Source organism: Tachypleus tridentatus, chromosome 7 (genome assembly GCF_004210375.1).
Source record: "Tachypleus tridentatus isolate NWPU-2018 chromosome 7, ASM421037v1, whole genome shotgun sequence".
Lineage (NCBI taxonomy): Eukaryota > Metazoa > Arthropoda > Merostomata > Xiphosura > Limulidae > Tachypleus > Tachypleus tridentatus.
In genome coordinates, this window is record NC_134831.1 from 169,459,969 (window position 1) to 169,487,035 (window position 27,067).

The window sequence follows — 27,067 nt, forward strand, 5'->3', positions numbered from 1 at the left end:
GTCCCGCGCAAGTTTGTAGCGAAGGTAATGTAGCTGTGCTACTGTCTACTAGGTCTTGGTCTTCTTAACTGCTAGCGTGTAGTTCAAGGTAAATAGTAGCAACTCGAAAACTATGAAACGGGAAAAGTCGTAGAGCTTGCGAGCCTTCAGAGGTACAACTTGTCTCGTCTCTCTCCAAGCGCAGAATGTCGGCGCTATCGGAGAACTTTTTGTTGTTTTTTTTTTTAATTTCGCGCCAAGCTACTTGAGGACTATCTGTGCTAGCCGTCCCTAATTTAGCAGTGTAAGACTAGAGGGAAGGTAGCTAGTCATCACCACCCACCGCCAACTCTTGGGCTACTCTTTTACCAACGAATAGTGGGATTGACCGTAACATTATAACGCTCCCACAGCTGAAAGGGCGAGTATGTTTGGTGCGATGGGGATGCCAACCTGCGACCCTCAGATTACGAGTCGCACGCCTTAACCCACTTGGCCCTGCCGGGTCATCGAAGAACTGACAAGTAATGAATAATAACTTAAAATTACAAAACAAAAACTGAGATTATAACATGTTCCTTATTATTTTCACACTATTATAGTCTATTACAAACGTAATTAAACTCTAGTCAATGCTTCGTAGACGTTTGTATAACATTTATTCGGATCATACGTATTAACGCGTTGACTTATATTTGAACGATAGGTAAATCACTCGCAGCAAGCTGACGTTTCAACCAATAGGAAACCTACACGTAACCCTTGTACTTCTAATGAGTGAAAATTGTTTGTGAGATTTATTGTGTGCTAAACTCGTGTATTTTCATGAAAAAGTAATAAAAATTGTTTGAACCTGGTTTTAGGATTTTTTTTCTCCTCATGTAATTCATTACTTTAAAAAAAATCAAACACAAACTTTAAAGGTGTTTAATTACAATCATCTTCTTGTGATGTTGTTTTGGACGTGAGTTCCCTCTAGTTGTGCCAAAAACTTAATAGATTTGTGTTGATAGATACTTTAAAAATGTAAATATGAGATAAAACAGAACACATTAAATTTACAGCTTGTACGATTGACAACAATAATAAATGATGATTGTTTTTTGTAAAGCTAATAAAATGAACAATTTTTACAACAACAATAAAAACTAATTTCATTGGCTAATGACACTTAGTTAAGAACCACACTATGTTTCGGTCCTGTAAAATTAGGTCGTGACCAAATGTAATCGTTCCCAAATTTGGTACACGTCTGCTACGTTATAATTCTTGCTTTGTTTAAAAATTCCGCGCGATGCAACCCAATGATTACCCACTTGTGGGTGGTCCCTAAGCTTTAATAGATAAAGAAGAGAAAAGGCAGTTAGTCAATATCACCCGCCACCATTTATGGGCAGAGGGTCGAGAACCACTAATCATCGGATTCACAGTCCTTCTGCCCATAGCTGGTCTCTGACCTTTAATATATAAAGAAGAGAGAAGGAAGATAGTCAGTACCACCCACCACCAATTTCTGGGCAGAGGGTCTAGAACCATGAATCCTTGAATTCACAGTCCTTCTGCCTATAGCTGGTCTCTGACCTTTAACATATAAAGAAGAGAGAAGGAAGCTAGTCAATATCACCCACCACCAATTTCTGTGCAGAGGGTCGAGAACCACGAATCCTCGGATTCACAGTCTGAGTATGCTACAAAAAAGTTCACGCTTAGTCCATGAGAATAAAAAAAACATACGAAAATAATTCAAATGAGATTTGAATTTTGTGCAAAGCTGCACGAGGGTCATCTGCACTCGCCATATCTAATTTAGAAATTAAACACTAGAAGGAAGGCAGCTAGCATCACCATCCACCGTCTACTCTTGGGTACTCTTTTACTAACGAATATTGAAATTACCTGTCAAATACAGCTGAAATGGCAAGCATGTTTGGTAGGAGGAGCCCCTCAGATTGTGGGTCAAGCGCCCTGACCACATGGGTATGCCGGGCAAATTCAAGTATGAAGATTAAGCTATATAACATACAAATGAATTTCAAAAAAATTGGGCCGTTCTCACAACTTATATTGTTTACAGTTTGAATAACAATTTATTACTTTATATTTAATGAAATTGTTTAGCGTGCATATTAATTCAGTAGCTTGTCAGTTAATGTTGTAGTTATTTCTAAAACACTTTAATAGTTAATTAGTATTCATTTAAACAGTATTTTAGTAGCGTTACTGAAGGAAGTAATCAGACAGGTTTAAAACATTTCACAGTTCATCAACATTTGTTAACGTTGGGTGAAGTGAGCTCGTTAGAGAAACTTGAGGTTTTTCTTTATCCCGACAAATGGGATACTCTTGGGCTACTCTTTTTATCAACGAATAATGGGATTGACCGTCACATTTACAACGCCTCCACGGCTGAAAAGGAGAGCATGTTTTGTGCGATGGGAATTCGAACCTGCGACCCTCAGATTATGAGTCAAGCGTCTATACCACCTGTCCAGGAAGGACCTATAAGCACGTGAGACGGCCCGGCATGGCCACGTGGTTAAGGTACTCGACTCATAATCCGAGGGTGGCGGGTTCGAATCCCCGTCACACCAAACATGCTTGCCCTTTCAACCGTGGGAGCGTTATAATGTGACTGTCAGTCCAACTATTCATTGATAAAAAGTAATCCAAGAGTTGGCAGTGAGTGGTGATGATTAGCTGTCTTCCCTCTAGTATTACACTGCTAAGTTAGAGACGGCTAGCGCAGATAGCCCTCGTGTAGCTTTGCGCGAAATTCAAAACAAACAAACCAAAGCATGTGATATGATCGTGACTGTAGTGTCAGGAAGAACTATTGTTTAATTTTTTCACTGTGAAGAATACTATGCAAAAATGGCTACTAATAACAGCACTATAAATAAATGCTCGCCTTTATCATGCATCTTTGAAAGTCGGAGATTCTTGCTCTTACCCAGCATTTCGCAAACTAATCACGATACGTCCGTTGAACCATTCGAGGAGTGGAGGGTTATATGGAACTAAATGTTAACAGTTTTTGTGTATAAAACACATTATTTGTTTGTTTTTAATCAAGCACAAAGCTTCAGAATGGGCTATCTGTGCTCAGCCAACCTTGGGTATCGAACCTCATTTCCAGCGTTGTAAGTCCGCAGACATACCTCTGTCTCTCCCGCTGGTACGACGGTAAGCCTATGGATATAAAACGCTAAAATGAGGGGTTCGATTCCCTTCGGTGGACTCAGTAGATAATCCGATGTGGCTTTGTTATATGAAAAAACAACAGTAACACATAACACTGTACCAGTAGAGAATGAAACATGTCGATAAAACCGGTAAATTATTGTTTTATTGCTAATTCATAATTACAAATTATATATTTTATGTGTTTTCATTATACACTTTATTTCTTACTTACTGTAACCCAGTGCATCAGCAGTAAAATCTAGGATTCGATTCCCCGTTGTGGACAGAGTAGATGTGCCCCGTTGTGAAGTCTGTCATTAAGGAAATAAGATACTTCATACTTGCTATACTATCAAATATTTAGACAATGCCAATAACCGGAATATCGGTTTATATTAATAAAACTTCTGAATTACATTTTTGTTTTTACGAACCGCCATCTAGTGAGAAGTAAAAGAATCTAAGCAAGTTAAATGCACATTTAATCACTCTACTTTGTCAGTTGTCGCTGCGATTCTTAAGGGTCCGGCAGGGCCAAGCGTGTTAAGACGTTCGACTCGTGATCCGAGAGTCGGGGGTCCGAATCCCGTCCCACCAAAAATACACACCCTTAAAGTCGTGGGGGCGTTATAATGTTACACTCAATCCCACTATTCGTTGGTAAAAGAGTAGTCCAAGAGTTGGCGGTGGGTGGTGCTGACTAGCTGCCTTCCATCTAGTCTTACACTGCTAAATTAGGAACGGCTAGCGCAGATAGCCCTCGAGTAGCTTTGCACGAAATTCAAAACAAAAAGGCGATTCTTAAGTAAAAATTGCGAAACAGTACATATAAAGTTCTCACTTCATGCTCACATGGTTCGTCAGAGCATGCGTCACGGCGTGAGGGATAGAGTTACGTCACTAAAAGTAAATATGTAGGTTTGCACTTCGAACTCTTAGTGAGATATCTTTCTTTACTGAGGACTTTCAGTGAATTACACGTGAAGCGAAACGAAATATAAAAATAAACATTAGTAAATTAGTGGTTTCTAAGTCTTTCTCTTGATAAATGGTGTTTATAAAAGCTTCAAAGTGTCGGAATTTGCACGTGCAGCAATGTTGAATCCATCTCGTTATTACAAAGTCATACGATAAAGGACTTTGTTACATTGAATTAAAACTCAATAAACTTAGTTGTTTCTTCGTAATTAAAAAACAAACTTATTTTGTTTCGTGGAGATCTGTTTATTATTTTTATAAACTGCATTACGAAAAAAATTGTGTAATGAAAATGAAAAGCAGTATTAACTAATGATTTAAAAAAATAACTGAATGTCACAGTTGAAATAATGTAACACATTGTGAAAACGGTGCTAAGACATTTTCCCACTAAACTAACTATTTCTATGAAGGAGTTTGGAACGGGCCAAGATGTTACGCTTCTGAAAATGTTTTTCACTTTCAGCTGTGTGTATATATATATATATATGTGTGTGTGTGTGTGTGTGTGTGTGTGTGTGTGTGTGTGTGTGTGTATGTATGTATGTATGTATGTATGTATGTATGTATGTATGTATGTGTGCGTTATAAGAGTGACAGTCAATCCCGTTATTACGGGTTGGAAAAAAATAAGAATGCCACAGAAGATTGCTATGTTAGGCTTAAGCGTAGACATTTGCTTTTGAAACGTTTAAATGTCTTATTCATACGTCTGGTGAAGGAAATACTGAGTGAATTATTCTCTGAAAATAATGAGTTGATCGTCCGTCATCAGAAACTTAGGTGCAAACAGCTTAGTTTAAAATTTCAAGAAATGACTTGCCTTGAACTAGTTAAAATCCACATAGTAATATTAGATATGTCTGCTTGAAATCCACATGAAAATATTAGATATGTCTGGTTGAAATCCACATGGTAATATTAGACATGTCTGGTTGAAATCCACATGGTAATATTAGACATGTCTGGTTGAAATCCACATGGTAATATTAGACATGTCTGGTTGAAATCCACATGGTAATATTAGACATGTCTGGTTGAAATCCACATAGTAATATTAGACATGTCTGCTTGAAATCCACATAGTAATATTAGACATGTCTGCTTGAAATCCACATAGTAACATTAGACATGTCTGCTTGAAATCCACATAGTAATATTAGATATGTCTGGTATATATATTATTCGTTTTTCTTCGCGTAACTGGTAGTCGTTTCGATATTCATGATTTGATGTGTTTTTTTTCTGGTTTGATTTCTTTTGAATTTCGCACAAAGATACACAAGAGCTATCTGCGCTAGCCGTCCCTAATTTAGCAGTGCAAGACTAGAGGGAAGGCAGCTAGTCATCACTTACGACCACCAAATTTTTGGGCTACGTTTTTAACATCGAATAGTGTGATTTATCATCATATTATAACTCCGCCATGACTGAAAGGGTGAGCATGTTTGGTAAGACGGGGGATTCGAACCCGCGACCTTCAGATTGCGAGTCGAGTGCCCTATCCGTCTGGCCATGATGTAAAATATACTTACTTTTTGCGCATGTGATGTGTTCTGGATAAATGAAGATGGCCTCATTTGAGATACTTTAAACAGAAACAAGATTGTTAGCTAGGCAACTTTTAGAGGATATAAAACTGATTATGGGTTTCATTTATGAAATCAAAGCTGGACTTTTCTGAGACTTAAGTCTATTCGAATAAATGGAAATTAGTAAACTAGTAGCATGATACATCTCTCTTGTTTTTTTCTAACCTATAATCTATACAAGGAGACATGTTGTTTGGAAAAGATGCAGAAAAAGTCGAATGCGTTGGATTATTTTATGACTATTTTGCAATAGTGAATTTCATTCTTAAAATGAACGGATTGTTGGAGAAAGTAAATTGGAACATGGAGTTTTAATATATGTGTTGTTCTTATATGTGCACAAAATGATTTTGTTTTGATAAAAATTTCATTTTTAAAAATAGAGAACAAAAAATGTGAGATGAATTAGCTACATAAACGTGTATTAAAAACTATAGCTCCCTATCGTTTGGTTGTGTTTTTTAGGACTAAATCCTTCCAAACAAAGAATAACAGAAGGATACTTGAGATAACTCTATGACAGAAGATCACTAGAAAATACTCTTTAACAAAATAACATTAGAGAGTATCCCTTGACGGAAGAATGTTAAAAAATGTCCAATAAGATGTACACCAAAGAATATCTTGTGACAGAAGGAAAATACAGAAGAAACCAGAAAGGACCCCTTGATAACAGAACATCAAAGGATACATAGTAGCAGAAGGAAATTACGGAATAGCTTGTGACAGAAGGATATAAGAAAGTACCCCCTAATAGAAGAAAGATATAAGGTCCCCCACGAGAGAAGAGCTTTGAAACATGACAGAAGGACACTGAAGAGCACTCTGGGACACAGTCACATCAGAAGGTTTCTCCTAATAGAAAAAAAACAGTCCATAACAATAAAAAACATATGAAAATAATTCAAATGTGATTTTGAATTTTGCGCAAAGCTACTTGAGGGCTATCTGCGCTAGCCGTCCCTAACTTAGCAGTGTAAGATCAGAGGGAAGACAGCTAGTCATCACTACCCATTGCTAACTCTTGGGCTACTCTTTTACCAACAAATAGTGAGATTCACCGTCACATTATGACGCTCTTACGGCTGAAAGAGCGAGTATATTCTGTGTAACGGGGATTCGAACCCGCGACTCTCGGATAACGAGTCGAATGCTTTAGCCACCTGGCCATGGCGGCCCGAGAAATAGGAAATTGTTGGTTGTAACGGCACTGGACGAGAAAACAGGAAATATTGGGTTGAGGAATAATTCGTGAGCGTTTTTTCAAGTTAACAAAATATATTCATAAATGAAACGCTTTCGCAAAATATTTCATGTCATTTGGTAGATAATTTTTTGCTCTAATAGATGGTGTGTTTGATTTTCATATGTCTTTAATTTTTGCTTTCATTTTCAGCTCATTAAATGGAATGTCAAGTGGACAAAATCGAGCATTTTCGACACCATCTGCTTTTCGCATTTAATTTCTTGCAATTTCGTTTCAAACAATGCATACTATATACCTTGGTATTACATGAAATAAAGTATCATAATAAATGTTTTGGGTGTAATGTGTTCATGCATTGAAGTATTGTATAGTCTTGCATGTAATGCTTGAATGAAATTATTTAAAAACGCTTACGAATTATTCCTCAACCTAATACTTTATTGTAACGGCACAGGATGGAAAAACAGGAAATATTTTATTGTAACGGCACAGGATGGAAAAACAGGAAATATTTTATTGTAACGGCACTGGATGGAAAAACAGGAAATATTTTATTGTAACGGCACAGGATGGAAAAACAGGAAATATTTTATTGTAACGGCACAGGATGGAAAAACAGGAAATATTTTATTGTAACGGCACAGGATGGAAAAAAAAAAGAAGAAAATTGTTGATTGTAAAGACGCGATGATCAGGGACCCTCTTAGTAACTTTGTCAGCACGTTTTTTGTAAGAAATAACAAAAGCTGGCTCAGTGACACATATTCTTCCACGTAAAATGTGACATTTAAGCTGACAAAAGTGTGTGATGTGAACACTTTGAACGTTGCTTAACCTGACACTTGACCTCCAAACATATCACGCGAAACGTAAAAAACTAAAATTTATAATTTTTGCAACAAATACAAATACTTGTTCAATCCTAGACGGATTTTAAAAAAATATTTAACTAAGAAAGAATTCAACTCTAGGGATTACGGCCATTTTATTAAGATTAACTGAAAATAGTACCTGTAATTAAAGCAATGATGTATTGTAATCAAAGGGTTAGTTGATTTTCACTTCAACGATGCTAGTATGTGGTTTACACATTGTTTTCTAAATTCTACTCGATATTGTTAAAACTACAAAACTACACTTATACCAGACACGGGTTATTGTCTATAACTAATTTATTCCAAATTGGCAATCCGCCAGATGTAATTTCACGTATTAAAATGTCTCGTAATTGTTTTCACAGCTTGTATTAGAGGGAATGATAACCTATAGCCATTAAGAACTAACTGACACTAAGTATTTCATTATTATAATTCAAGACAACCTGAATAAACAGCATTGTTATTGTTCTGTTAACAGTAAAGATACATTGGACTATTTGCCGTCCACCGAAGGGACTCGAATACCTGATTTTAGCGGAAAGATAAAGAAAAAGTAGTTTGAAAAAAATTGATCCTCGCGTAAAAAAATTGGGATTTTCTTGACTTTAGCCTTCCAAAAAATTAATCATTTCTAAGTTAGGTCACAGTCCAAATGTATACGGATTTTCATCGAAATCCATTCAGCCGTTTTCGAGAAAACCTCCTGAAAACACACATAGTGGTGAAAGCGAAGCCTCGGTCACGCTAGACGGTTGAAGTAAATATTTGTTTTGTTTGAATTTCGCGCAAAGCTACACAAGGACTATCTGTGCTAGCCGTCCATAACTTAGTAGTGTAGGACTAAAGGGAAGGCAGCTATGTCATCACCACCCACCGCCAACTCTTGGGATACTCTTTTACCAACGAATAGTCGGATTGACCGTCACATTATAACGCTCCTATGGCTGAAAGGGCGAGCATGTGTGGTGCGACCGGGATTCGAACCCGCGACCCTCAAATTACGAGTCGAACGTCTTAACCACCTGGCCATGCCAGGCCGAAGTAAATATTAATAATAACATTCCGTTTTTATCTGATTAAAATTGCAAAGTCTCTTGAACGACAGATAGTTACAGTTTTCAACATGTTTTATAAAATTATGTAAATATTAAAATAAGTGCATTGAAACTTAAGTTATGTCATATTTCAGAGGTACCAATAAAACAAGAACAACGGTAATTGGCTGAAACCTTCCAAGGAAACTATCTGGAGTCTTTTATAAAGGAATTAAACCTTACTACACAAAGAAAAAACAACAAGAGAACATTGCACAGTTTTATAGCACGCCTAGCGACAGATAAGATGCGCTGAAATATAAGTTAACGACAGCCCGATTTCTATAGCCCGATTTCATGATGGGCTATAGATTCTCTGGAAGTATAGATAGGACTAACATCATACAACTTGATTTATACTTGTATGGTAAATCAGTAATAAAAGTTCCCGTATGAGTTTTGCATTCTCTGTTGAAAAATTTACGAGAGTCGAAAGTGTATTAATACTAAATACTAAACTAATATATAAATCTGTGTGACAGGTGTAGCAGATCAAGGTAGTAACTTCACTACTACAGGACTCCTATTCTTGTATAGGGTGTTTATTGCGTATCTGCATTTAAGTTTTCACCTTATTTATCGGTTTCTACTACACGCCACCAGGAACAAAAATCGTGTCAGTTTTAAGTGTTTGTTTGTTTGGGAATTTCGCACAAAGCTACTCGAGGGCTATCTGTGCTAGCCGTCCCTAATTTAGCAGTGTAAGACTAGAGGGAAGGCAGCTAGTCATCACCACCCACCGCCAACTCTTGGGCTACTCTTTACCAACGAATAGTGGGATTGACCGTCACATTATACACCCCCACGGCTGGGAGGGCGAGCATGTTTAGCGCGACGCGGGCGCGAACCCGCGACCCTCGGACTACGAGTCGCACGCCTTACGCGCTAGGCCATGCCGGGCCAGTTTTAAGTGAATTTTGTAAGTTTGAGATTACGTCAATTTCCTACACAGCTCTAAAGACCTTGACCACGTTTAGTGCATTACACACGTTATGCTCGATACTAAAATAATAGTTCCTGAGGCACTCGACTGTAAGTCGAGGGGTCGAGGGCTAGAATCCAGTCACCATACGTGTTCACCTTTTCAGCCATGGAAACACTATGATACGACGGTCAACAACGTATTTCAAAAGCGTATCTCAGGAACTGTTAGTGAGTGGCAATGACCAGTTGTCTTCCCTCTAATCTGTTACTTCTAAATTAGGCACGACTAATATAGATAGCCTTTGAGTGGCTTTCAGTGAAATCCAAACAATATAATAGCACATTTCAAGCCCATATCAATATAAACTGGGTTCGAAACAAATAAGGGTCCTTAGAAATTCCTCTTCTAAATTTTTCTTGACTGCTCTAAGAGGTGTTGGTTGAATTCAACCTAGATAGTGTATGTTCATGCAAAACGTAGCAAATTTTGAAAATATGTTCCCGTAGTTTTAATAATTAGTTCGAGTGACTAATATATATAGGCCCCCTCACTGGATCAGGAATGAGTTTACGAACTTTATACATTAATACCCAGTGTTCACTATCTCGTAGTGGACAGAAACTTTGTTGTGTATATATACACTGAAACAAAGAAATTAGCACAGATATTCATCAAATACTCCGTACAAATATATTTAAAATTTGGTTTGTTAAAAAAATGTATCGTCCCTACGTGCAAGAGTCAAATTGCGCAAGTCAGAACCTTTTACAGAACGCCATTCAACAAGGTGTTATGTGTTGTCAGAGTCATCAACAATACATTTTACTTTGTATTGGTGATTTACCAACAGTTCGCGGTAGAGGAAATACAATATACTGAAATGAAATCCGTATTTCAGAGGTTCTAGAAGTTATATATACAATATGAAACTATACAATGTACAAACATAATTTTATTTATTTATGCTTTATATGTAGTTTACTTCAGTTTGACGTCTTCCAGTTACAGACATTTCTCAGGTACAAATACCTTTGTAACTCATCTGACTTTCTGAGCGCAACAGATCTGTACATTGGAATAAATATTTCCCATATTTCGTGTATGTACGCATAACAACTTTGGAATTATTTTCAGATCTAGGAGTCAGCCCCAAAACTCAGGAGACAGATGTGTCTAACCTAACCTCACTAGTGTTTGTACCGGAAAATGGGGGTTACGTATATTTATTTACTTTGACAGCAACGAGTGTATGTTAACGATTATATCAACAACTACTTGATAGTATTGCCTTAACTAACTTAATTTAAAATCCGACACAAAACACATTGGTGGATTTATTTCCTGCGCAATATAATACCTGGTTCCTCAGCTTTATAAAGCTGTTCTCTCCGCGGGTTTCGCGAGTTCTGTCGATAAAGGAATGCCCAACGAAGCTTCCTTGCTTCTACAAGATGACTAAGTACAGTGCCTGTTTTTACTAGTGTAAGAGGAACACATCAATTAAACTTTGAATCATATAGGCCAAACATCATTGATTTTAGACAGTGAAATGCTCTATCGTAGTACATCTTTTAACTCTAACTTGAATACCGGAAACCGTTCTGTGTCTCAACCAATCTTCTGAATTTTGTTTTATTGACTGAATCTTAAATAACAAATGCAATAGCTGCATTTCATCTTTACTTGCTGGTTATTGCATATTTTAATGTAAGTTACAGGTTTACAGGAAGGAGGAAGGTTTTTAAAGGAGATTTCGATCACTGGCACGAGCATTCTGGCACGAGCCTGGCATGGCCTAGCGCGTTAAGGCGTGTGCTTCGTAATCTGAGGGTCGCGGGTTCGCGCCCGAGTCGCGCCAAACATGCTCGCCCTCCCAGCCGTGGGGGCGTTATAATGTGACGGCCAATCCCACTTTTCGTTGTTAAAAGAGTAGCCCAAGAGTTGGCGGTGGGTGATAATGACTAGCTGCCTTCCCTCTGGTCTTACACTGCTAAATTAGGGACGGCTAGCACAGATAGCCCTCGAGTAGCTTTGTGCGAAATTCCAAAACAAACAAACAAACAAACGTATAACAAGCTATAATAGAATTGTAAAGACGTGTGGAAAGCTACATTGAAATTTCAAACACACTTAACAATATATATTAGAAATTTGAACCCATTTAAAAAGCTGCTTTCCCTCTAGTGTTACACTGCTAAATTATGGATGGTTAGCGCAGATAGCCCTCGTATAGCTTTGCGCAAAATTGAAAAAAACGAAGAAACAAACAAACTTATTTAAAAACTATATTAGAATTTCTAACACGCCGCTTAAACCGTCGATACGTGTGTGCGTGCGTGCGAGGAAATCCAGTTCGCCAACTTAGCTTATTTTCAAATATGTTATGTGCTGGAAAAAAAAATGTCCGTGCAAAGCAACAGTCACGCACGCACCGTTGTGACTCATATATCATTTTGTGAGGTAAATAATAAATTTTTATTGTCTTTTTTTTCTGTAGTACAAAACAAAGAATCGTTCAACTTAGAACTTTCAGCTCAGTTTAATTTATGAGAAATTGTGACGTCGTAAAAAATGCTCTTGTATAAAGTTTTATGGTATAAACGGCAATAAAATACAGAATAATTTGTGACATATAATAGCAGTTCTGTTAAATTGGTATCTTAGTGTAAGGTTACAGTCACGATCACTCCTTAACAGAATAAATCCACTCTCGTTTATAAAGTGACAATAGGAGCCATTAAAAAAAAACACAATAACGAAGTGTGTTATAAACAAACTAGGGACATAAACTTGACTAAATATGATAACATCTTATCAATATAGGAGCAGTGACGTCAAAAACACGCACAGGCGCGACAATTACTTTACTCTTAATTCGACTGTGATTTTTGCCTTCATTTCTTTGTTTTATACTTTTGATCTTTCATCTCTAGCTTCAAAATTCATTTTAAAAACTATGTCTTTCTATAGCAAGCAATTACTTTGAAAAAATAATTCGTAAATGTATTGGTATCCTAAAGAGTACCTCTAGTTTCAATTACTGTGTGTTACCTTCTGTCTTGGAAGTGAGAACCTCTTGTTTCAATTACTGTGTGTTACCTTCTGTCTTGGAAGTGAGTACCTTTTGTTTCAATTACTGTGTGTTACCTTCTGTCTTCGAAGTGAGTACCTTTTCTTTCAATTACTGTGTGTTACTTTCTGTATTGGGAGTGAGTACCTCTTGTTTCAATTATTGTGTGTTACTTTCTGTATTGGGAGTGAGTACCTCTTGTTTAAATTACTGTGTGTTACATTCTGTCTTGGAAGTGAGTACCTCTTGTTTCAATTACTGTGTGTTACCTTCTGTATTGGAAGTGAGTACCTCTTGTTTCAATTAATGTGTTACTTTCTGTATTGGGAGTGAGTACCCCTAGTTTCAATTACTGTGTGTTACCTTCTGTCTTGGAAGTGAGTACCTCTTGTTTCAATTATTGTGTGTTACCTTCTGTATTGGGAGTGAGTACCCCTAGTTTCAATTACTGTGTGTTACCTACTGTCTTGGGAATGAGTACCCCTAGTTTCAATTACTGTGTGTTACCTTCTGTATTGGAAGTGAGTACCTCTTGTTTCATTTACTGTGTGTTACTTTCTGTATTGGGAGTGAGTACCCCTAGTTTCAATTACTGTGTGTTACCTTCTGTCTTGGAAGTGAGTACTCTAGTTTCAATTACTGTGTGTTACCTTCTGTCTTGGAAGTGAGTACCTCATGTTTCAATTACTGTGTGTTACCTTCTGTATTCGAAGTGAGTACCTCTAGTTTCAATTACTGTGTTTTAGCATCTGTCTTGGAAGTGAGTACCTCTTGTTTCAATTACTGTGTGTTACTTTCTGTATTGGGAGTGAGTACCCCGAGTTTCAATTACTGTGTGTTACCTACTGTCTTGGGAGTGAGTACCCCTAGTTTCAATTACTGTGTGTTACCTTCTGTATTGGAAGTGAGTACCTCTTGTTTCAATTACTGTGTGTAACCTTCTGTCTTGGAAGTGAGTACCCCTAGTTTCAATTACTGTGTGTTACCTTCTGTCTTGGAAGTGAGTACCTCTTGTTTCAATTACTGTGTGTAACCATCTGTATTAGGAGTGAGTACCCCTAGTTTCAATTACTGTGTGTTACCTTCTGTCTTGGAAGTGAGTACCTCTTGTTTCAATTAGTGTGTGTTACTTTCTGTATTTGGAGTGAGTACCCCTAGTTTTAATCACTGTGTGTTACCTTCTGTATTGGAAGTGAGTACCCCTAGTTTCAATTACTGTGTGTTACCTTCTGTATTGGAAGTGAGTACCTCTTGTTTCAATTACTGTGTGTTACCTTCTGTCTTGGAAGTGAGTGCCTCTTGTTTCAATTACTGTGCGTTACCTTCTGTCTTGGGAGTGAGTACCCCTAGTTTCAAATACTGTGTGTTACCTTCTGTATTGGAAGTGAGTACCTCTTGTTTCAATTACTGTGTGTTACTCTCTGTATTTGGAGTGAGTACCCCTAGTTTGAATTACTGTGTGTTACCTTCTGTCTTGGGAGTGAGTACCCCTAGTTTCAATTACTGTGTGTTACCTTCTGTATTGAAATTGAGTACCCCTAGTTTTAATCACTGTGTGTTACTTTCTCTATTGGAAGTGAGTACCCCTAGTTTCAATTACTGTGTGTTACCATCTGTCTTGGAAGTGAGTACTTCTTGTTTCAATTACTGTGTGTTACCATCTGTCTTGGAAGTGAGTATCCCTAGTTTCAATTACTGTGTGTTACCTTCTGTCTTGGAAGTGAGTACCTCTTGTTTCAATTACTGTGTGTAACCATCTGTATTGGGATTGAGTACCCCTAGTTTCAATTACTGTGTGTTACCTTCTGTCTTGGAAGTGAGTACCTCTTGTTTCAATTAGTGTGTGTACTTTCTGTATTTGGAGTGAGTACCCCTAGTTTTAATCACTGTGTGTTACTTTCTGTATTGGAAGTGAGTACCCCTAGTTTCAATTACTGTGTGTTACTTTCTGTATTGAAATTGAGTACCCCTAGTTTTAATCACTGTGTGTTACTTTCTCTATTGGAAGTGAGTACCCCTAGTTTCAATTACTGTGTGTTACCATCTGTCTTGGAAGTGAGTACCTCTTGTTTCAATTACTGTGTGTTACCTTCTGTATTGGAAGTGAGTACCTCTTGTTTCAATTACTGTGTGTTACTCTCTGTATTTGGAGTGAGTACCCCTAGTTTGAATTACTGTGTGTTACCTTCTGTCTTAGGAGTGAGTACCCCTAGTTTCAATTATTGTGTGTTACCTTCTGTATTGAAATTGAGTACCCCTAGTTTTAATCACTGTGTGTTACCTTCTGTATTGGAAGTGAGTACCCCTAGTTTCAATTACTGTGTGTTACCTTCTGTATTGGAAGTGAGTACCTTTTGTTTCAATTATTGTGTGTTACCTTCTGTCTTGGAAGTGAGTACCTCTTGTTTCAATTACTGTGTGTTAACTTATGTATTGGAACTGAGTGCCCCTAGTTTCGATTACTGTGTGTTATTCTAAACACCATACGTATCCTGTCATGGTAATTGTGTTTTTTACAGCAAATGAAATATAAATTTGTTGTTTTACCTTTCTATGTTCCACAACTATTGTATTAGCAATCACTTAGACGACATGAAAAGTCTGTTTTCTCTGTTACCTGATTTAGAGTCACTAAGCTTTTTAATATATCTTTTCAATTAAGTTTAATATGTATCGTTATCTGTGTTTATAAACTGGTCGTACGTTAAAGCACACATTTAAGATTCATTGAATGTTGACATTCAACGATTGATCACAACAAGTTGATATACATGGCTGCCTGCGAACCAAGCACTATTCATTACCGAGTTTCTCTGCTGTGCTTCTTTGTCTCGCTCTGCTTTAAGTAATTTATTGTTTTTGACTAAGGTAGCTTTGTGAAAAAACTTATCATTTGAAGTTCTGATCACACCGTACTGCTACTGTTTGTTCCTCTTCTAAACTATTTGGAATTTAGTATATTTTCTTGGTGAGCGTCAGGGTCAGAGACCTCAAGGTTCGTACACTGCCATCCCACATTTAGAAGTACTGACCTGAGTGAGAACAATTGGGCTGCAGTACCCATCGCTTACACAGTTACTATTAACCAAATAGCTGGAATTATTGTCACTGTTATAACGCACCCTCATTTAACAGATTGAAGCTTGTTCAGCGGTGTTTTTACAGCTCAAAAATTGGACCTTATGACAAGAAACTCAGAACGTTAACTACGCCCAAACCCCATTTTGTCAATAATAACAAACATGGGGTAAAGTTTCCGATTCTCGTAGCACAAATGAGTAGGAAATTCAGAGTTACATCTCAGCAACTGATAGTGTTCTTATCACATCATGGTGTCATTAAATTTAAAAATACCTTCACGTACTGAATGTCTGTTTATATTTTCACCGCTTTTCCCCGTGAGAGATAATCATATACGTTAGTTTTTAAATGTTCGTTGGGTAGGGCTTAACCTAGTGATATAGCGTGCTCGGACCGTGAATCCGAGGGTTCGTGGCTCGGGTCTCATTTCGCGTTATAAGAATGACAACCAAATCACAATATTTGAAGAGACAAGAGTTGGCGATATTGGGTGATATTGTCTAGTTCCCTCTTGTATAAGTGGGCATTCACACCATTCGTATGCATTTCTTGCCTATATTATAATTCACTTCTTTAGCAACGCGAGACATTAATATTGAAATCACACTAAAGTCGCACTGCTTGTTCGAAGATCATCGTATAAACAAATCGAGTACCCACCATGGCACAATCATGATTGCGGACTTACAACGTTCGAAACCGGGTTTGGATACGCGTGGTGAGCAAAGCATAGATAGCCCATTATATGGCTTTGTGCTTAAATTTAAACAAATGAATAAATCAAGTTATTTTCTGATGTAAGTTTCTCATACTGCAACAATAAACACCATTCCGTCACTGACCAATCAGAAAGAATCTTATTTTTTTACTGGTGTACACTATAAAGGGAAAGTATCTAATAAATTTAAAAAAAAATATTATTATTATATATTTTTTGAATTTTGCCAAAAACTACATGAGGGCTATTTGCGCTAGCCGTCTCTAATTTAGCAAGGTAAGACTAGAGGGATGTCAGCTAGTCATCACCACCCACCGCTAACTCTTGGGCTACTCTTTTACCAACGAATAGTGGGATTGACCTTAACATTATAACGCCCCCACGGCTGAAAGGACGAGCCTGTTTGGTGCGACAGGGATTCGAACCCACGACTCTTAGATTACGAGTCGAACGCCGTAACACACCTGGCCATCCCGGGCCAAATTAAAGAAGGAATGCTATTGGATGGAGTATTGTAGCGATAAATGAAAGACAGTTTCTCTAACAAAATCACACTAGGCACGTTATTACAAAGGGCAACATTTTTTGAGGAAAATTAAATTTTCTGTAATTACACGATCTGAATGTGAAGGGGTTAAAGTTGAAGACGTTTCGCAAATATTATATATATTTTTGACGCTTTCGAAACAGACATTTTAAAAACATAACAACATGAAAAGTGTAATTGTCTTCTTATAGCAAAGCCACCTTGGGCTATCTGGTAAGTCCATCAAGGTGAATCGAACCCCTGATTTGAGCGTTGTAAGTCCATTGACTTACCGCTGTACCAGCGGAGAACACAACATGAAAATGTTCGTGACGTTTTCTTAGTTAATGCGCAAGAAAAACAATGGATCAAGCGTTGAAAAGTTTCGTATTTCTCAAAATGAATACGTAAATAAACAGAGTAAACAGCAAAATTAATGTCTCACTTCGCTTAGGTTCTTTTTTGTGTTATTATTGACCATACGTAACATATCTTCTGAACAGTGTTAATAAATATCGATACTCCTCTGATTAACAGCTTTTACTAGGAATGGTTACGCCTAAACTTAAATGTAAATAAACAACAAAATTAATATCTCACTTCGCTTAGGTTCTTTATTGTGTTTTTAACCTAGCCACTCCTAGGTTTAGGCTAAGCCTAATCCTAAACGTAAATAAACAACATTTTAATGTCTCACTTCGCTCAGGTTCTTTTTTGTTATTATTGGCCATGTGTAACATGTCTTCTGTACACTGTTAGTAAATATCGATATTGCTCTGATCAACAGTTCTAAACTATGGGTGGCTAAGCCTAAACCTCGGAGTAGCTAAGGCTAAACCTTAAAGCGTATTATGACCTTGCTGTTTTGGTATAAGATACTGTTTCGGTTGAACTTGTTTATTTTAGAGCAAATATGCGCATGCTATTTACCGCTGGAAATTGAACTCCAATTTTTATCGTTGTAACTACTTAAACTTACCGTTGACCCAGATGGGGATTTTCAGATTATAAATAGCAGCTAATAAAACTTTACTTTTATTAGATTTAGCATTCATGTTTTCCTCACTCTGGTCCACCACGGTGGGTCAGCAGAAAAGATATGGACTTATAGTGCCAAAATCTGGGTTACGATTTTAAGCGATAGACAGATGGTATAAAACTTATGGCTTTTCGTAAAATAAATAAAACAGCTTCCATCTTGTGGTGATGTATATATTATAATATGATGCAAATTGGACTTCTAAAAAAACCACGAACAACAGAAAACTAGATGATTCGGCATGACCAGTTTATTAAGGCTCGTAACCTGAGGGTCGCGGGTTCGAATTCCCATCATACTAAACTACTCGCCCTCTCAGCCGTGGGGATGTTATAATGCGATAGTCAATCCTACTATTCGTTGGTAAAAGAGTAGCTCAAGAGTTGGCTGTGGGTCGTGTGTGTGTGTGTTCTTATAGCAAAGCTACATCAGGTCATCTCCTGAGTCCACCAAGGGGACTCGAGCCCCTGATTTTAACATTGTAAATCCTTAGACTTACCACTGTACCAGCGGGAGACGCGGCGGGTGGTGATGACTACCTGCTTCCCTCTAGTCTTACACTGATAAATTAGTGACGGATAGCACAGACAGCTCTCATGTATTTTTGCGTGAAATTCAAAAACAAACATACAGAAAATTAGATAAGTTTCAGGAACGTTTCGAACATTCATTCGCTTCACATGAATAAAATATTTATTTTGGTTTAAAATTATTTCACACATAAAGGTCCCCTGGGGACACAGCAGTATGTCTGCGGACTCACACCGTTAAAAATCGAGTTTCGATAGCCGTGGTGGGCAGAGCACAGATAGCCCTTTGTGTAGCTTTGTGTTTAATTCTAAAGAAACACATATAAGGAACAGTCTAAAGGGACTAAATAACCCTTCTACGTATCAGTGTTTCATACAACTATTCCAAGTGTTTGGTCACCTTAAATGAAGGACGTTATTGTTAAACCTATTTATAAATCAGGCCAGGTAAAGAATATCAAAGAATCTCATTTTTCAAATGCATTTATTAAACAAGTTTAACCATTTACTTCACTCTGAAAAACAACGCCAAAATCAGGGGTTCGATTCCCCTCGGTGGACTCAACAGCTAGCCCAATGTGGCTTTACTTTAATAAAACACACACACATACTTGATGCTTCATCAAGTGTTTTTTATTGTATTTATGTTGAAATACCAAACCACCAGGTGTTCTTCTTTCCATGGTCATTTTCTCGTTTCAGAGCAGCAGTTCCTAGAATATTTTTCCCGCGTTACGTTATAGTAATAGATCCTGGTGCAAGATAAATATTTTTTAAAATTGCATTTAAAGAGAATTTTCTGAAAAAGAGAGAGGGAAAAAGATGCGCAGTTTTCCTTTTACGAGGGTTACTCGTGACATTCACAGCCTAGAAAGATAAAACTCCATAATATTTTGTAATCTAGAAGGACATAAACTGGACTGGTGTTTGGTTCCGTCAGCGCCACAACGTGCGTGACGTGTAAGTTGTCAACACAAACAAACTCGCACTAGTGTTGTCGTCATCTGAAGAACAACCTACACAACACCTGTAACAGGACCGTGTCCAATTTTACAGTTCAGCGTAGGAGGAAACGGTGGTTTTGAAGACTTTTAAAGTCGCTCAGATCTTATCTTCGTCACACCACGTCGGGACGTTATGATCTTCGGATCACACAGCTAGAAGGTCATAAGGTGCAAGGACCGATGATGAATACTTGAAACACGTGCTCGCGTTTGTAGATATCCAATTCTTATAGGTGGGTGTTCTGCTCTCTAACACAAGAGGGAGCCGTTGACAACAGATCGTTTAGGGATTAAACCAATCTTACAGAACCGTGAAAATATGCACATTTCAGAATAGGGAGGAATAAAACCAAATATATTGATGGTTGACTTAATTTATAATTATTTACGACTTTATTGTACAAAATTCGAAGATTACAATGACAGTACTCTCTTAATTTAAATGCAAAGATCTTTCACCCAAAAAAACTTGTTGGGAAAATAGTTTTTCGTGGATAAAAAATACAAGAAGTTTAGGTTAGTGTTGTAGTGTTATGTGAAGATGTTGCTACGTGCTAAGATACAACAAATATATCCATTAGAAATATCCAAAATACGAGCGTGTTATGATGAACAGATTTTGTAGTTTTAAAATAAATTATGCTAGAAATGCCCAGAGACTGAATGTAAATCTAAATCTGATGACTAAATCCCATTCCAATGACGCAAGATAATTGATAAAGTCTGTTTGTCGTGGAAAAAAAGGTCTAATAAGATACAATCGTGAGTTTTTAAACGTTTGTTCTTCTATATTTGTTCATAACCTTCGAACAGTTGGTCATTACCATTCGATTTACCTTAACAACGTAAGTTCACTTTAGAAAAATTCTCAAAGCATGTTGGAACTATGTAGAGAAGAAACGTGACGTTAAATTTATATCATTACGACAAAAAAACTAAAGTTTTTATTAATATTGTACAGATTCAGAAACAGTTATTGGTTCTAAACGTAATGTCTAAATAATATGATTCAACGAAGATTAAAAAGATACACAAAATCTTTGGGTTTAAACTCGTAAAAGGAAAACATTCCTGTGGGGTCTTACGTATGTTTAAATTTGTAATAATTGTTTATATCCGGCATCATTTATAATATTTGTTTACCTCTGGTTCCGTCAATAATAATTGTTTAACTCCAGCCTTATTTATTACAGTTCCCCGCTAGTACAGCGGTAAGTCTCCGGATTTAAAACCCTAAAATCAGCGGTTCGATTCCTCTTGGTGGTCTCACCTGCTAACGTGATGTGACTTTGCTTTATGAAAAAAAAACACAACACATCCGTTTATTGTCATTGTTTATCTTTGGGCCTGTTCATAACACTTATTTAACGCCACCTCAGTTTATAATAAGTGTTTAACCCCTGCTTCGGTAACAGTAGATTCAAAGTAACGCTATTTTCACAGTCGTTCTGTCCATTTATGATATAGTGAAGTGTGGTTCTACGACATTTCGCAGCCAACAATTTAACAATCGAGCTCGTTGGCAGCGGACAGTTTCGCACCCAGGAAAATTGGCAGCGTATGATTACCCAGCCAAGCAATACGTAGTTAAGTTATGGTGTTGTTCATGATGTTACTAATGTTAACTTAACAACAAGTTAACATCCATTTGAAAATTGACGTCACTATTAAACCTGGAAAAATACATATAAAATGTCTGTGTTTATTGTTAGAACTTTAACACAGGGTTTTCTCGTTAAACTTTCGTTGATTTATTTTAAAACAGTTTCAAACAGTCGATTAGTAACATCATGAACAACTCAGTAACTTACGTAACATCAAACAGAGGAAAGCCGAAGGCATGCAACAATGGATACGTTTATTTATTCAATCAGGGTAGCAAGAAGGACAATCAGGTAACTTTCTACATGTGTGAAAATTACAGAACTTTGCACTGCCCAGCGCGGATTCACGTCCGAGACGATACAGTTACAGCTCGCCTCAAGGAGCACAGCCATGCACCCGATGGACCGAGACAATCCGTCCTGGAAGTTGCATCTGCATATAAAACACAGGCAGGTGCTACAGCGGAGCTGCCTATTACCATTTTGGCTAACAACACCACCACAGTAGCACCAGCTGTTGCAACAAGCCTACCACGTGCGGACAATCTCAAGCGCATGATATAGTGGACGCGCTTAAGACTACTTTAAGACTACTGCTTTAAACTGTGGACAGATATCGCAGCATGGCTGTATGATTTTGACTGTGAATAAATGTGACTACATGGCTTTATGATATACGAGTCTTTTTTCTTAAACTGTAATGTTAATATAAATACTCGGCTAGGTAATCATCCGCTGTCAATTTTCCTGGGTGCAAAATTGTCTGCTGCCACGAGCTCGCCTGTCAAATTGTTGGCTGCCAAGAGTCGGGTGCAAAATTGTGGCTGCGAAATGTCGGGATACCAGTGAAAGTATAAGGTGTTTATACTGGTATAAATTTTTATTCAAAATTATTAATTTAAACATTTCAAGATATCTTTATCATGATACAAGCTTACCTTTTTATTTATTAAAATTTGTGAGTTAAAGTCAAGTTGTTATTCTTTCCGTGGCAGGAAATGTATAGCAGATATTTCAGAGGAAATCCAACTAGCTAGTAACTAGCCAACTCTTGGACTACTCTTTTACCAACAAATAGTGGGATTGACTGATACATTATAACACCTCCATGGCTGAAGGGGCAAGCATGTTTGATGTGAAGGGCATTCGAACCCGCGACCCTCGAATTATGAATCTAGTGCCTTAACCACCTGGCCATGCTGGGCCTCGATCGGTTAGCATTTATACAGTACAACCAAACATTACATGGTGGCTGTCAACGCGAAACAACAATACAAAATAGAGAAAATTCAAAAGAAATTTCATAAGGTCATTCATTTTTCAAGAATACGTTCAAAAGTGTCACCCAACAGCTAATAAATACGATTACATCTTGATTGCATGGTCCATAAACATTTCCAATTGCTCTGGAGTTGGTGCGGCCTATTATCAGGTTGTGCTAAGACATGTATACACTACTTTATGAACAACTTATTTTCCAACTGAAAGTATAAGTTGGCATCCACCTATATTATACCCTCGAGTTATGATACGGTCTGTGTAATAGTATTTAATGACAGTAACTTTCATTTTAGTCAACAAAGCATGGCAGGCATCCTCGACGATAACTGATATGTTAAAAACACTTTTTGTGTCCTTGCGGCTTTATATCATGAGGATTTTCATAGACATAAAATATTCAAGACATTCGTAAATTGAATGAGTAACTCATGTGCAATAGTTCAAAAAATGACTTGACCAGAACCGTACTTACTTTCTGAACATTAAGAAGAATTATGTGCCAAATATTTCTGCCGGAGATGTCTGACAGGAAACACAGGACACCTTTTGTTGCACAGGTCTTTTCCAAAACGTGAAACATTAGCTCCAGTTTTAATAAACTATTTGCCCTTACGGTTGAAGAATAAATTATAATGAATTCGAAGATGGAAAAGCTAAATATTATTGAAACTCCAGAAACTTTCAATTATTGAAGTGGACATAACAAGTGGCTTTCAAAACATAATGCATTTCTCTAGGTTATTATCGTATGACCAACTGACATGGGTAGACCCACCAAAACTAGAAGTTCTGCTACAAAGTTTCACGACAATAATTTCTTTTAAATTTAAAACATAAACGAAACAAAGTTTAACATGTTTAATTCTGATACGAGTTTGCTTATACCTTCCAGAAAAACGTTCTATTGCTTTCGTCGTAGAAATATCTGGAACTGTTCAAAAAAATAGTTTGGTTTTAAGTTACGAGATTTTTTATTATTTTGCTCCGGTTTTTTAAACATCTAATGTTAACTTATTTAAAATAAAATGTGTAATTATGTAGTTAATAACTATTAATCTTCGTTTGTTTTGAATTTCGCGCAAAGTTACACGAGGGCTATCCGCGCCAGCCGTCCCTAATTTAGTAGTGTAAGCCTAGAGGAAAGACAGCTAATCATCACCACCACTACCAACTCTTAGGCTATTCTTTTACCAACAAATAGAGGGATTGACCGTCACATTATAATGCTCTCACGGCTGGTATAATGTGGATTCGAACCCACAACCCTTAGCTTACCAGTGGAGCGCCTTAACCACCAAAGAAATTGCTCCAAACTGAAAGCTCTAAAAAAGACAAGTCAAGAAATGGTGAAGTTGAAATAACTTTAACAATTACAACACTGACAGGAGGTGTCTTAAATACAAAAAATATTGCACACCTAAGAAAGAAGTCAACTATTTATCATAACATATTGAAATGAAAAATGAAATATTGGAGAAAGTGTGTGCTCTTTTATAGCAAACCACATCAGGCTATCTGCCGTATCCACCAAGGGAAATCGAACCCCTGATTTTAGCCTTGTAAATCCGTAGGAGGGAACTACAAGGTATAACATTGGATACATAAAGTAGAAAATACCATAGATATAAGGAATAACATGGCTATAAAGCGTAGAAAATACCACAAAGAAAATGAATGGCGTTGTTAGAAAGATGGAAACATAGAAAGAACTCAGATACAAATAACTTCGGTTTACATTTATATTCTCTTTTCAAACACCATAATAATTTAGTAATTTCAATGCATACTGCAAAATCGTCAATATTGTTAATCATTTATTAGGAATACACCATCAAATCATATATAACAATATACCACAATCACAACACAGCCTAATCATGTGGACTTAAACCTCTAAAAACTGGGTTTCGATACCCATTTTAGGTGCAGCGCAACTAGATCGCTGTGTAACTTTGTGTTTAACTAGAAACAAACTTAAAACAAAAAGAGAGACTTCATTCTTTTGTTACACCTTGCTGTCTTATTGCCATATTTTATTATTCTTCAATATACACTTATTTTACAAAAAAATAGTATTATAACTATTGAATACCGTTTTTTTGTTTATTAAAGTTGGATCAGATTTCAAAGATTCCAAAAAGAAAGTTTCGTTATTCTCATTCTATTGCTTCCAAAAATATTCCAAGTAGGTTAAAACACACACACAAATTAATTGGTCGGGTGGTTAAGGTGCTTAACTCCTAATCTGAGGCTCGCAGGTTCGAGTTCCAGTCGCATAAAACATGCTTGCCCTTTCATCCGTGGGGACATTATAATGTGACGGTCAATCTAACTATTCGTTGGGAAAAGAGTAGCTTAGAGTTGGCGGTGGAGGTGATGAATATCTGCCTTCCCTCTAGTCTTACACTACTAAATTAGGGACGGCTAACGTAGATAGCTCTCGTGTAGCTTTGCGCGAAATTAAAAACAAACACAATTACTTTTTCTTCATCGTAAATGGTTATTTTCATTTTTTTAAGTATGTTATAAGCATAAGTTTACACAAAAAGCGGTAATATCAAACAGTACTATTGCCATAATTCATGGTGTAATGTATCCCAATTACCATTTGCCAAGGCGCGATTCATGCAATCGCTTAGGGCGCCAAAGTTGAGACAAGCAATTGTCTAAGGTCAAACATATTTTATACGCGAAGTTTTCTTTCTTTTGTTTTATACGTCTGCTCGAGTTCAGCTGTTGTTCCAAGAAAATGTCCAACAAATGGATAAAAAAAAATTCTTTAGGACTGATTTAATGGGGATTGAATCTTTTGCTTCGGAAAGAGTTAAAATGTCTCAGTTAGTATTACAGAATTTTAACTCAAAAGGATAGCATGCGACATACAAAACCCTTTCTAAAATTAGGATTAAGATGCGAAATTAAATAACCATTTACAGAAATCTTAAAATGAACTAATATGCAAATAATACTTCGATGCTAAATTCTGTGAAATAAAATTTAAAAGAACTTTGATTAATATTTTATTTATATCTCGAAAGTTGTTACGAACCAATACATTATTGTAAGAAAAGAAACAGCTAACTCCATTTCTGATTTAAAAAAAGTCTAAGAATTTATCGACTTTTAACTACAAATCTGATGATAACAAATTATTACATTTTACGACTTCTTTGTTTTATTTTGTAATAAAACAATTATAACGTTCTAGAATACAGAAAACGTATTCATGATCTATAGGCTTCTTTCGTAACGGTAGGTTTAATGCCATAGGAAACAGACAATTTTTGTATTTACTTTTAGTTAGTAATAAGATATTTCTAATCTCTCAGGAATCAGGAAAGGTAATGTGTTTATTTTTGTTTCATGATGAGACATTTATAAAGTTTAATAATTTATAAAAGCACTACTTAGTGAAACGAGGCTTACGCCAAGTTTTTTTTAAAGGAGGTGCTAGGCCTTGCAAACGTTACACAAGTAAGCTTAACAATGAATGTCTTTTAGCGCTTTTGCGAGTTAGCTTTCATAAATATTCTAAATTAAATATCACACCATCGTTCACTATAATTCAGGTAACTTGTTTTCCTACTAAAAAAAATTATAACCTTAATAAAGCAATGCAATCTTTAATAACACACCCTGTTTAGAATAAAAACTTACCAAGTGTTAATATTTGCTTAGAATTTAAATAGATACCTTCATCAATGTTTATCTTATTGGTTGTGTGTTGTTGATGATTGCTTCCGTTCATCGTATTAGGGATATATCGAAACAAGGGGTTGAGTTTGAGTGGCATAGTGATATTTCTTTTGCTTTTCATTCGCCACGATTTTCTTATGTTCTTATTCATTTCAAACCATTCTTAATAGTTCACATGGGTAAAATTATTTTAAATAACAAACAAACACATTGTATTTGTATTTATGATAAAAGCTTTGGCTGGACCTGTAATATACAAATATAAGTAACGGCAAAGCTACTAAGCCAAACTGTTTTAGAAATTCCAGTTAGGGTTGTTTAACAGTTATTTACACAAACGACATGTGAAGAAATTATAATGTCATATTCTGAGGATTTTATGTACATTACTTATTCAACACCAAAATTCTTTGGTTAGGATGCATTATCCAAACCTACGCCATACATACAATGTCAGAAATTTTGCTGTGTAAATTATGAAACAATCACAGGGACAAGTTAGATTGAGATGATTTTTAATATATTATCTCTTTTACTAGTATTTTTCTTGACCTGTATATACACGTTTTAAGGCCAGTTTCCCCACCGTTCTCTATCTATGGATGTAGCATTCATAGTGATCCACACCATGCTTTCAGTTACATGGTTTATGTGACCACTGCGAGATGGTCGTAGCTGGACC

General features: G+C 36.7%; 1 long non-coding RNA gene across 1 annotated transcript in view; it reads right to left on the reverse strand.

Annotated features, from left to right (window-relative positions):
• Nucleotides 1-353: 353 nt before the first annotated feature.
• The window catches only part of LOC143257200 (uncharacterized), a 65,499-nt gene continuing 38,785 nt past the window's right edge, over nt 354-27,067 (reverse strand). The window contains exon 3 of the long non-coding RNA XR_013031733.1: nt 354-496. This is a non-coding gene — a long non-coding RNA (uncharacterized LOC143257200). The remainder of the gene's footprint in view (nt 497-27,067) is intronic.